At 46.3% G+C, this 13,062-nt stretch overlaps 1 protein-coding gene across 1 annotated transcript in view; it reads right to left on the bottom strand.

Annotated features, from left to right (window-relative positions):
- SPRYD3 (SPRY domain containing 3) overlaps nucleotides 1-13,062 on the bottom strand; it is a 175,184-nt gene that overhangs the window by 114,984 nt on the left and 47,138 nt on the right.

Below are 13,062 nucleotides of genomic sequence, written 5' to 3'. Positions count from 1 at the left end.
GACCACACTTCTGGCAGAAGTGTCTGCCATCATCATCGCAAGACCTCTGATCCCAGTGTCTTCTGATCCAGAATCGCCTTTGGTACAGACTCCAGCCACACTTTTAACACGAAAGATAGGTGCACCTCCTAACCCGCCTGGGAACTTCGATAATAAAGATTTATGTAGACAGCAGTGGAGACAAGTCCAGAGCCTTGCCAACACCTTTTGGAATCATTGGAGAAGGGAGTATCTTCCGACCCTACAGCAAATGGCAGACCAGTAAGGCCAACATCCATGAAGGCAACATTGTACTACTCAGAGACAACCAGACTCAGTACAATGATTGGCCTCTGGCATTAGTCATTAAAACCATTCCCAATAAAGACGGAAACACCAGAAAGATTGAAGTCAGAACCGTGAAGCAAGGAGCAGTGAAGTACTTCTACAGACCGATCAATGAAGTTATACTCCTTGTACCGCATGAAGAATCACAAGCACAAAGAGCCAGCGTTCACTCATGAAGAACAGAGACTGAAAGACTCTCTCTCTTTCTCTTTGTGTTTAGTGTTGTTGTTGTTTGTCTCTCGTTGCAGGTCCTGAGAGAAGTAGAAGATGAACCTACAGTTGTCGGAGAAAATGAATACAGATCATGGACTTCACCTGTTATAAAGCTGATAAATTGTGACAATATAAATAGTGGTATCTTCCGATACCAGGAGGGCAGTGTTCTGTCCTTTGACAGCCTTGCCTGGTTGGGATAGGTTCCTGAAATGTGTTAATGATTTACTGTAGGTCACTGTAATGTTAGATAAACAAGGCATTATGTGAAATGTAGCTCACAGGTAGTGCAAACACACTTGCTTAAAAGCTGTTATTATTGGTGTGCTGTTGCCTAGACCTTTTTTGCTCAGCCTAACTTGGCTCTGTTCTCATTGGTCTTCTTGGCATCTTGTTCTGTGGGCTTGAGGGAGCCCCCCCTCTCCTGTCAAAGCCTGACAACTAAAACACTGTACTGCCATGTCTGAGAAAGGAGAAGAGTGGAAGAGTGAAAACCTAGAGTAGGATCCCTAATCCTGATTCCTTCCTCCCTTCCATTACAGATGTACACACCCCCTGAACCTCCTCAAGGAGGGTCCAGAAATAGTCTTACTGTAACTCACCTCGTGAAGCACAGGCATCTCTACCAGGAGACTTTCAGATAGGCAGTACTTTCCAAGCAGCAGCATAAGGCTCTCACTGTCACGGCACAGCTGCAGGGCACTAAAGGGTCACCTACCTCGCCCCTGGAAAGCTGAGGAACACTCAAAGCTGTGAAAAACAATACGCAGAAACTGGAGTGCTCCACACTAGGTTCCCAATCACATTCCTGAAAGATCTACATATAAAACTGCCTGAATTGCAAGCACATCAGAACCCTGGGGAGCACTGGGGCCTCAGCAGTGCCATGTGGAGTGGCAATAAAGATGGAGCTATACTAGATTGTAAGCTCTTGAGCAGGGACTGTCTCTTTATGTCAGGTGTTCAGCGCTGCAAGTGTTTGGTAGCGCATACAAATGCTAATAATCAAGCGCGCACATACACCCAAGAACAGAATAGCCTCATGAACCTAACAGGCTTCCGCCGGCATCCTAGTGCCCGACCAAATGGAAGAGTTAACCACGGAGGATATAAAATTAGCACTTACAATGCCTGTATAAAGAACGGAATCAGTTCTTCCCTTTAAAGAGCCTGGTCGCGGTGAGGTCAACTCCCTCACCCGCGAGCAACTCCCTCTGATCAAGGTGCCCTGAAAAGGATTCCCCTGACCCTGGGACACCCTCCGAATCCATATGTCGTCCCAGGGTTATTATGGAGGGCTAAGTGACTTACCCACGGACAGAAGGAGCAGCAGAGGGAAATGAACCCAGACAGCCATCAAAGCCTGCTGCACTAACCATTATGCTACTCCTCCACTCTACCGTCCCCTTAAACCCAACCGGGCCGTCTTAGGCGGCTTCTGTACGAACTCAGAGCCCGAGGCAGCAGAGCCTCGAAAATGGCCGCCTCCTGCCCCTCTCCCTCAGAGCACAATAAAAATGCTTTGAGCAAAAGAGTACAAACTCCGGGGGAAATGCCCCCATAATAGCCTTTTCCGGGAGAGAAATCAAGGCTTCTCTGTCGGAGGGAGCCCCAACAGATCCCGCCGCCGCATCCTGAGACCGCGGCGCTATCGAGAAAATGGCGCCGGCGGATCAACCGTTGCAGTCACAGACTTTCCCGCCAAGCAAGAAACGATCCCTTTTGGCGCCGTGGTGCCCAACACGCGATCCCCTGATCCGCACTATGACTCACTACCGTCGCGGAACAAAACTCGCAGGGAAGCGACGTGCCACCGTGCCCCACAGTGCGAGCCGCGCTTAACGGACTCCAATGGAACAGACATAGCCCCAAAAGCCTTACCTTCTCCACAGTCCCAACCCTGCTCACGTTCCAATTAAGCTGAACGGAAAATTGTTCCAAACGCCAAGCCAGCCAAAATGAGGCTGGACTGGAGAATCGTTCCGTCTGTTTTTTTTTTTTTTTTTTTTTAAAGACAGGAGAGGAATACAGCCAAAATCCTCAACAGAATTTAAGTAGGCTGACAAGGGGAGAAGGGTATGGACCTGGCACCACCAGGTGTATCCCAGAATGTGCTCCAGCACCTCAACCCCAGAGAAAGCTCAACACACCCGAGGAACGGGATAGGAACCTCAGGCCACAGAGCTGCACTTTATGCTCTCTTCTACCTGCTAGATAGAGAGAATACTGAAGTGAGGCTGGCTGCACATGCTCTAGTGTAGCAAACTTCTGAGTTCTCTCTATCTAACCTGCTAGAGGAGGGGCATAACCCACAAGTCTCTGGATTGATCTGGGGACGCTATGGAAGTTTTTGTTAGGGAAGGACAGCTAGAGGGTTTGCTGTGGGCCTCACCTCCAGAGCAGACATACAAGGGATTAACATTGAATCCGTTTGTATCGCATCTTTTAACTGTGTGAGGAATGTTAAAAAGGAAGGTGAGGGGGACGGGGAATAGATCCACATATGCATGGATCATACAGGAATCAGGGTTCCTGGGGGGAAGGGAGAGTAAAGTGTTCCAAACATGGTTTCAAAAAGGGTTAATACAATTTCACGAGTTCCTGGATGAGGGAAGAATTAGGACGTTCAGGAAATTACAGGAAATGTATGGGATACCAGAGTCTTGACTCATATGCTTACATGCAGGTTAAACATTTCATTATAACAGAGAAATGGGTAAGGGAGGACACCAAGGAACATGAGGCATTTGAAAAAGCGTGGGGGGACATAGATCAGTGGGGGAAAGGAATCTCAAAGATATATGGTCACCTAAGGGGTCTGAGATTTAAGAAACTGTCCTATATGGACGCATGGAAAAAGGACTTGAATCAGGGAATAACTGAGGCAGAATGGAGGAGGGTATGTCTGGAAGTCAAGAAGGCCTCGATGTGTGTGCTAATTAATATAAAGTACTGAGCAGATGGTACTATACACTCGACAGAATTTAAAAAATGTTCCCCAGGGCTTCTGATGAATGTTGGAGACGTGGAAGGGAGATGGGACCATTTTTTCATATCTGGTGGGAATGTATGTTGATTCAACCCTACTGGAAGGACATAATAGACAGGTTGTCAGATTAGAAGGTACATTTCCATAAGATCCTAAATGGTGTCTCCTGGGGTGGGGGAATCAGAGAGGACGGAGATGGCAACAGAGATTTAAAAGAATGGGATTAGCAGCAGCAAAAAACATCATAGCAATGCATTGGAAGAAGAATACAGGACCAACAATTTACAATTGGTTGGACAAATTTAGCACTATCATAGAGCTGGAAAAATTACATAAGTACATAAGTACATAAGTACATAAGTAGTGCCATACTGGGAAAGACCAAAGGTCCATCTAGCCCAGCATCCTGTCACCGACAGTGGCCAATCCAGGTCAAGGGCACCTGGCACGCTCCCCAAACGTAAAAACATTCCAGACAAGTTATACCTAAAAATGCGGAATTTTTCCAAGTCCATTTAATAGCGGTCTATGGACTTGTCCTTTAGGAATCTATCTAACCCCTTTTTAAACTCCGTCAAGCTAACCGCCCGTACCACGTTCTCCGGCAATGAATTCCAGAGTCTAATTACACGTTGGGTGAAGAAAAATTTTCTCCGATTCGTTTTAAATTTACCACACTGTAGCTTCAACTCATGCCCTCTAGTCCTAGTATTTTTGGATAGCGTGAACAGTCGCTTCACATCCACCCGATCCATTCCACTCATTATTTTATACACTTCTATCATATCTCCCCTCAGCCGTCTCTTCTCCAAGCTGAAAAGCCCTAGCCTTCTCAGCCTCTCTTCATAGGAAAGTCGTCCCATCCCCACTATCATTTTCGTCACCCTTCGCTGTACCTTTTCCAATTCTACTATATCTTTTTTGAGATACGGAGACCAGTACTGAACACAATACTCCAGGTGCGGTCGCACCATGGAGCGATACAACGGCATTATAACATCCGCACACCTGGACTCCATACCCTTCCTAATAACACCCAACATTCTATTCGCTTTCCTAGCCGCAGCAGCACACTGAGCAGAAGGTTTCAGCGTATCATCGACGACGACACCCAGATCCCTTTCTTGATCCGTAACTCCTAACGCGGAACCTTGCAAGACGTAGCTTTAATTCGGGTTCCTCTTACCCACATGCATCACTTTGCACTTGTCAACATTGAACTTCATCTGCCACTTGCACGCCCATTCTCCCAGTCTCGCAAGGTCCTCCTGTAATCGTTCACATTCCTCCTGCGACTTGACGACCCTGAATAATTTTGTGTCATCGGCGAATTTAATTACCTCACTAGTTATTCCCATCTCTAGGTCAAACGCAGGGGTAGATATAATCCTGCGGTGCCAGAATGGTCACACCTAGAGAATATAAAGGGGACAAAGGGTGGGGAAATCAAAGAGTAGGAGGTATTCGGACTGTTGGGGGGAGAGGTAAAGAGGGAATGGAGGGGGGTTGGAGGGCGGGGGGGGGGGGGGGGGGGGGGAGGAAAGGGGGGGGGGGGAAGTAGAGATAAAAGGGTTTGAAGGAAACTGTTAAGATAAAAGATAAGTTGTAATTTGTTCAGAGCCAGAGGCTCTATGTTGTACTTGAGATGATGTTTCAATAAATTTATAAGTTTAAAAAAATAACAGATTTGCTTGGTTTGTTTTCAGTGTACTGGATGACGGCTGCATGGGGGAGTGGAAACAGAGATTGAGCAAACTGGCTTCCTTGCTTACAGTGGACTACATAAGCTCACTTCCACTCCTGTCTATTAAACCTCCTCACAGCAGGTCATAGGTTTGCTTGCCTTGTTTTGAGTATACTGGATAACGGCTGCGCGGAGTAGAAACAGAGATTAACCTAACTGGCTTCCTTGTTGCTTACAGTGTGTGTGTGGACTAGATAGGCTCACTTCCATTCCTGTCTATTAAACATCCTTGCCCTGACGCCGGCATCCTGTCCTAATCACTGCCTTCGGTCTGGAAGACTGGGGGAGGGGGAGAGGTTTGAGGGAGGGCGCAGATGCAGGGCGAACAAGAAACGACAAAGTTGAACAGGGAAGGAGGAGGAGAGAGAGAGAGAGATCAGAATGATACTGGAACGCGCAGGGGAGAGAGAATCAGGCACTCCATGCAGCAGTGTTTGGGGAGGCAATGCCCCCCTTCGCCCTCCGTTCACTCGTCCTCCAACGCAGGCCCAGCCCCAAAGTCTTTCATTATCTGACAAACTGCTTCTTATACTCTTACCGGTAAGACGTAGTGCACGTCTTCTTCAGCAAGGTCTCTGGCTGTGCCAGCCCAGGGCTCTCCTCTCAACCTCTCAGATCGCGGGGAGGGTTGCAGGCGGCTGACATCTATCAGCAGTATCAGGACAGCAGCTAGGCAGCTAAGCTGAGGTTGTCGGGTTGGAGTGGACCACGGGCTGCGATCAGGAATGCTGCACAGATTGAGGTGAGCACACTGAAAAATCCTGCCTGCAGTGCACGTGCAGCGAGTCCTTTGATGACGTCTCTGAGCTGCACCAATGGGAATTGTAAACAAATTTGAAGTGACTCAAGAGAGGCCAATCAGGGATCCTCTTAGTGATGTCACACTAGTAAGTGCATGTCTTGCCTGCCCTTCAACTGAAGCAGCCTGGAGGAGGCGGACCAAGCAACCAACAAGCAGCAATGAACGAACACTGCAGAACGGACAGAAAAAGGGTAGGCATCCGTTTTACTGCGGTTGCAGGGGTTATTACCACTCCTGCGGGGTGGGGAAATAACCTCTTTTTGAACCTGCAGTAAAACTTAGAAACTTTCTTCCATTCCCATGGTTTAACCGCTTGTCTCCGCTCCCGTGGCATTCTCTACCTTTAACACTCTTGATGTCCAAACCCAGGTGGAAAGAAGCTCCCTTCTTTGGAACTACAAAGTAAATGTAACAACTTCCCGTTCTCCAATTGCAATGGGAGACAGTCTCAACTGTGCATAAATGAACAAGCATTTGAAAGGTGGCTTGAACTGCTTGATATTTGGGCTGGAGCTTGTATAGGGTTTCCAAGATAAAAATCTGCAGTGGAATGGGAGAACGCCAATTTGTAACTCTGTTTTAGTATTTCCAAGACACACTGGTCTGAGGTAATTCTGGCCCACTTCTCATGGAACTGGAGAGGAGTCCTGCTATTATGAACCCGAGGAGTGAATTCAGACCCCATCATTGGGAGATGCCAAAGGCAATGGCAGACCCAGAGTTTGAAGCCAAGTTCTCTCTGTCAGCATGAAAGGTAGCTTGTCTTTGTTGAAGTGGGAATCCTGAAAGTTAGATTTGCCTGGCCTGTAGCACTTGGCCTCATGAAACCTAAGACGAGGCTGAGAGAATTTAAAAGAATCTTTAGACTTGCCCTCTGGCAAGCTCTGAGACTTGGAGTACCCTAGGTCTTTACCCAACTTCTCTAGATCTTCTCCAAACAAATGTTCACCTCTAAAGGATAGCTTGCTAAATGTGACTTAGAAGCCACATCATCTATCCAATGCCTAAGCTAGAGCTATCATCTTGCCAAGAAGGTCAAGACTTGGCTGGTGTGGCTGTGCACTAGAACTGGCTGGCATAGCTGTGCATTGGAGCTAACTAGTATGGCAGAGAGACAGAACTAGATGGTGTAGCAGAATATGGCTGTTTGTACCATTGTGCACTATCAATGCAAGCTGCAGTGGGACTTGAGCCAGCAACTTCTGTGCTCTCTCAGCTGGCTGCTTTAACCATTAAGCTATTCCTCTACATTGAAGTAGCTCTGTAATATCGCTAGCTGTCCAATACAATGAAAAGGTGCAAAAGTGCAACAGAAGCATTTAGAGACACTACAGAATACAGCTAGTGGTGCTGCTGATAGTGGTGGCTGGAGCTGGTATGCAATAGTTTTGGCCAGTGTCAGTATGCAATATCAGAGAGCAGAGCTGCTGGGCAAACCAACACAGCTAACCTTTAGCACTGTAGCGTAGTGTTAGCTATCCCAGACATGCAATTAACTGCTTGTCAAGGCAAGCAATATGGGAGAGTGAAATAAAATATGCCCCAATTTAAATGGAGCTGAGTTCCACAGCTTCCAATATGATGCACAAACCAGCCTTGAACCCAGACACCTTCCAGAATAAAACTATTTTGCTGTAAACACTTAGGGCCAGATGCACTAAACCTAACGAGCCATTAACGAGCAAGTTGTAAACCCTGGCATGCACTAAAAGCCATTTTACGACGACGGTAGCAGCTAACGAAAATGGAATGCAGATGAGCAAATTGTGTAGAAACCCCATTGTAATGAGATGCACTAACCTTTTCCGATTGCCTTAACGCTGGAAAGTCTAATGAGGGGTCTGTACCTCTCGTTGGGGCTGCGCGGGATTGAAAACTGATGAAAAACAATTATAAAAAGTCATTCCGCCCCCCGCCGCAATAATAAAAACAAAAGTGCAGTTGAGGCCGAACATCAAAAAAAGCCGTCCGTTTTCGCCGTCATTCACCTCTGCAATAATAAAAAAACGTCTTTTTTGGCCGTGCTTCCACTCAGCTGAGAGACCTGGAAGTCTCTGAGCCAATCACAGCGCGTTTAGCTCAGCTAAACGCGCTATGATTGGCTCAGAGACTTCCAGGTCTCTCAGCTGAGTGGAAGCATGGCCAAAAAAGACATTTTTTATTATTGCGAAGGGGGCGGAATGACGGCGAAAATGGACAGCTTTTTTCGATGGCCGGCCTCAACTTAACTTTTGTTTTTATTGTTGCGGGGGGGTGAGTGGCGTGGCGTCTTCGCGTATTTGGCATGCACAGAGCAGCCAGCGTAACGCTTTGCTGCTCTGTTTTACGATGGAATAGAGAATGCAAGTGAGCTACAATGAGTAGCTCATTTGCATTCCCTTTCCTTGATGCATAGCCGTTCCCTACTGATTCGCTATGGAATTTGGTAGGGAACGGCTCTAACAACGACTTTAGTGCATCTGGCTCTTAACCTGGAAAAAATGCTACCATGGCAGCACTGAGGTTTATGATTTATTATCCCTGATATATTGCTCTTCCTTAAAACTACAAAGCAGTTCACAATAGAAAATCAAAACAGGTAAAATCATATCTAAGGAATACAATGACATCAACAGATAGCTAATACACTAGACAACAGAGACTCGTAAAGATCAGTGAATCCTGGGAGGGATAGACCCATAAAGTTGTAAGTTGTAGGCTCTCTCAAATAATATGTTAGTTTTGGGACATGTGTATACCAGATGTCTTTGTATTGTATAGTAGAAAAGGAAATGCATTTCTAGTTTATCATGCTGCCCAGTTCAATTTTTGTGATCCCTTGTTCTGTATTTGGTGAGGATCTGCCAGTATGATAGTTAAGGTAGATGGGAGATTAGAGGGGAGGCAGGGAGGAGAGGGGATTGGGAGGGACCCTAGCATGTCTAACACAAGCCCTGATCCTTGCTGTAGATGATGAGGATCTCCAAGCATCGTCAGCTGAGGACCTTCTCCAAAGGTGGCCAGAACTCCCTTCTACCAAGCTCTGCACTTGGTGGCAGCATGCTTGAGTCACCAACAACTAAGCATGCATGGGCTCAGGGACATTACTGATGCCTGCCAAACTTGGTAAAAGGGAGTTTTGGCCTCCGGAGGAAGTCTTCAGCTAATGGAGCTTGGAGATCCTAATTAGCTAAAGTATTTATACTGAGTTGCATGATGCCGGGGTGAAAAGAGAGGTGGAAACGTTGTACTCACCCAAAGTTGGCTGTCTGAGTACACCACTGGTGTTTAGCAATTAAAATTTAAAAATCAGAAGCCCACCTCAACATCCTAAGTAAACTGAATTCTATTAATACATCCCACACAGATGCAGATGTCCTGGGAGGATTCTAGTCTATACTAGAAATAGGAAGGAAAGGATGTTAAATATGTAAACCTAAATTTCACCTTCCTTAACATCTTGTTAGACCAGTCGAGACAAGTGTACCCAAGCAGTTTAACATCAATGGGAGAAGGTTAAGGCTGCCTGTAGTAATGCAGTCCCAAAGGCAGCACTGCCCTTGGATTGTATATCTATTTGAATGCCTGACAAAGGAATGCAAGGAAGATCAAGAGGCAGACTACAAACTGCAAACATCACCTGAGAAACTGTTGCAATTTATACCCAGGAAGAAGCTTGAATTCTAGTGGAATGTGTTCAAAGAACCTCTAGAACCTGTAAACCTTGCAAAAAGTACATTTAGCATAGAAATCACCTCTGAGCCACATGGACAAGGAAGCCTTGGATGCTGCCTCCCCTTTCCAGGGCTAATGAGCAACCTATTAGGACTTCTGAAAGGAATTATTGACCTTCAGATATCTGAGCACCTACCACACATTCCCTGCAAGATAAGGCTCACTGTTCAGAAATATGCTGAGCAGAACACACCTATGTTGACACTACCACTAGGAACCCAGTTTTAAGCAAATCTCTCTGAAAGATCTTTGCTTAAGAGGTTGAAAAGGGCAACAAGGGCACCAAGAATCAGTTACTACTACTACTACTACTATTTAGCATTTCTATAGCGCTACAAGGCATACGCAGCGCTGCATAAACATAGAAGAAAGACAGTCCCTGCTCAAAGAGCTTACAATCTAATAGACAAAAAATAAAAAATAAGCAAATCAAATCAATTAATGTGAACGGGAAGGAAGAGAGGAGGGTAGGTGGAGGCGAGTGGTTACAAGTGGTTACGAGTCAAAGGCAATGTTAAAGAGGTGGGCTTTCAGTCTAGTTTTAAAGGTGGCCAAGGATGGGGCAAGACGTAGGGGCTCAGGAAGTTTATTCCAGGCGTAGGGTGCAGCGAGACAGAAGGCGCGAAGTCTGGAGTTGGCAGTAGTGGAGAAGGGAACAGATAAGAAGGATTTATCCATGGAGCGGAGTGCACGGGAAGGGGTGTAGGGAAGGACAAGTGTGGAGAGATACTGGGGAGCAGCAGAGTGAATACATTTATAGGTTAGTAGAAGAAGTTTGAACAGGATGCGAAAACGGATAGGGAGCCAGTGAAGGGTCTTGAGGAGAGGGGTAGTATGAGTAAAGCGACCCTGGCGGAAGATGAGACGGGCAGCAGAGTTTTGAACCGACTGGAGAGGGGAGAGGTGACTAAGTGGGAGGCCAGCAAGAAGCAGATTGCAGTAGTCTAAACGAGAGGTGACAAGGGTATGGATGAGGGTTTTGGTAGAGTGCTCGGAAAGAAAGGGGCGGATTTTACGGATGTTGTAAAGAAAGAAACGACAGGTCTTGGCGGTCTGCTGGATATGAGCAGAGAAGGAGAGAGAAGAGTCAAAGATGACCCCAAGGTTTCGAGCTGAGGAGACAGGGAGAATGAGAGAGCCATCAACAGAAATAGAAAACGGGGGGAGCGGGGAGGTGGGTTTGGGGGGGAAAATGAGAAGCTCGGTTTTGGTCATATTAATTTCAGGTGGCGTTGAGACATCCAGGCAGCAATGTCAGACAAGCACACTGAAACTTTGGTTTGGATGCAAGGTGAGATATCAGGGGTAGAAAGGTAGATTTGGGAGTCATCAGCATAGAGATGGTAGGAAAAGCCATGGGATGAGATTAATGAACCAAGGGAAGAAGTGTAGATAGAAAAGAGGAGGGGACCAAGAACAGAACCCTGAGGTACGCCGACAGGCAGAGGGATAGAAGTAGAAGAGGATCCACCAGAGTGAACACTAAAGGTGCGGAGGGAGAGGTAGGAAGAGAACCAGGAAAGGACAGAGCCCTGGAATCCAAGTGAGGACAGGGTATCGAGAAGTATGCTGTGATCGACAGTGTCAAAAGCAGCGGAAAGATCAAGAAGAATGAGGATGGAACATTGACCTCTGGATTTAGCCAGTAATAGGTCATTGGAGACTTTAGTAAGCGCAGTTTCGGTTGAGTGGAGAGGGCGAAAACCAGATTGTAATGGGTCAAGAATAGCATGTGAGGAGAGAAAATCAAGGCAGCGGCGGTGAACAGCACGTTCAAGTAATTTGGAGAGAAAAGGAAGGAGGGAGATGGGTCGGTAATTAGAGGGACAAGTAGGGTCAAGTGAAGGCTTCTTAAGGAGAGGTGTGACCACAGCATGTTTAAAGGCAGCAGGGACAGTCGCAGTGGAAAGTGAGAGGTTGAGAATGTGACAGATAAAAGGAATAAGAGTAGAAGAGATGGCATTAAGAAGGTGGGTGGGAATGGGATCAGAGGAACAGGTGGTACATTTTGAGGAAGAAAGGAGAAGTGTAGTTTCCTCAATAGTAACTTCAGGAAAGGAGGAAAGGGAATGAGGGGAAGGAGAGAGAGGGGAACGGACTAGTGGAGGGAGAGCTGGTGAGGTAGAGAAAGCAAGGTTTATCTTTTGAACCTTGTTGTGAAAGAATTCAGCAAGGGTCTGAGGAGATAATGAAGGGGGAGTTGGGGGAGGGGGCACCTTGAGGAGAGAGTTCAATGTTAAGAGCCCACTGAGAAACAATGGCAAAGGAGGCTGGTGAAACTCTTCTTAAGCGGCACCCCAAAGTCCTTACCCTGCTGTGCTTTCATAGACAAATTTGAAGGGAGAGGGTGAATTTGGCTGGGTTGTCTGCTGCTTCCCTGAAAGCAGAGCAAAAGGAAGTGCCCCAATTTGCCCTATGTGAGGCTTACACAAAAAGCAGGGCAGCAGGATGTTCCCACCGAGGACTGGAGATTAGCCAGACACTTACTAATGCCTGCACAAACCCCCTGTCTAAGCCTTGTACTTCACTAGGTAAGGAGCAACTGCTTAAGACTGTTGACCTAGGAGTTTTAGTAGACAGACTAGCCCAGTTATGCACTAACACACCACAATATGCTGACAAAATGAACTTAAGTGTTTCCTGTTGCATCAAGCTCCTCCTATAAGAAGAAACATCACTTAAGATCTTGTTCTGTCTCCATTTACTGGCAGAGGGCAAATACCTACTTGCTGGCACTGAAGAATTAGGAAGCATGTGCATGCCCACTTTTCTACCATTAGATTGCAGAAACTTGACTGGAAGAGCCCTCAATATAGCACCTAGGTCTACCCATCTGTCTCCAGACAGGATTCCCTTTACCTAATCTGTCCTAGACAGATGTGTGGGTATAACCTACTCTTAGAACCACCATTGAGAGATTCCACCCCAACAATCCTAAGCAACTCCCAAGACTCTACTCCACAGTCAAAGCTCCTTCTACCCTGCTGCAATTTTAGCCCATTCTTCCAGTGACCACCATCCTCACTGTAATAAGCCCATCTTCATTAGGGTTTAAAACAGACGAATTCTATTCTGCAACCTCAGATTTGTTAACACCCATTATGGTTACACATTATCCATTTTCTTTAAAACTATTTGAAGACACAACCTTAATCGGGCAAAAATGTTTCACAATTTGATTATACTTCCATAAATTTAATTGAATTTCCCATATTGTAGCTCTAAATTATATTGTGTCTTTTCTCTATTATCCACTATAAACATCTTGTGTAA

Source organism: Microcaecilia unicolor, chromosome 3 (assembly GCF_901765095.1).
Source record: "Microcaecilia unicolor chromosome 3, aMicUni1.1, whole genome shotgun sequence".
Classification (NCBI taxonomy): domain Eukaryota; kingdom Metazoa; phylum Chordata; class Amphibia; order Gymnophiona; family Siphonopidae; genus Microcaecilia; species Microcaecilia unicolor.
The sequence above is the reverse complement of the archived record's forward strand: the minus strand, read 5'-3'. Positions and strand labels throughout refer to the sequence as shown.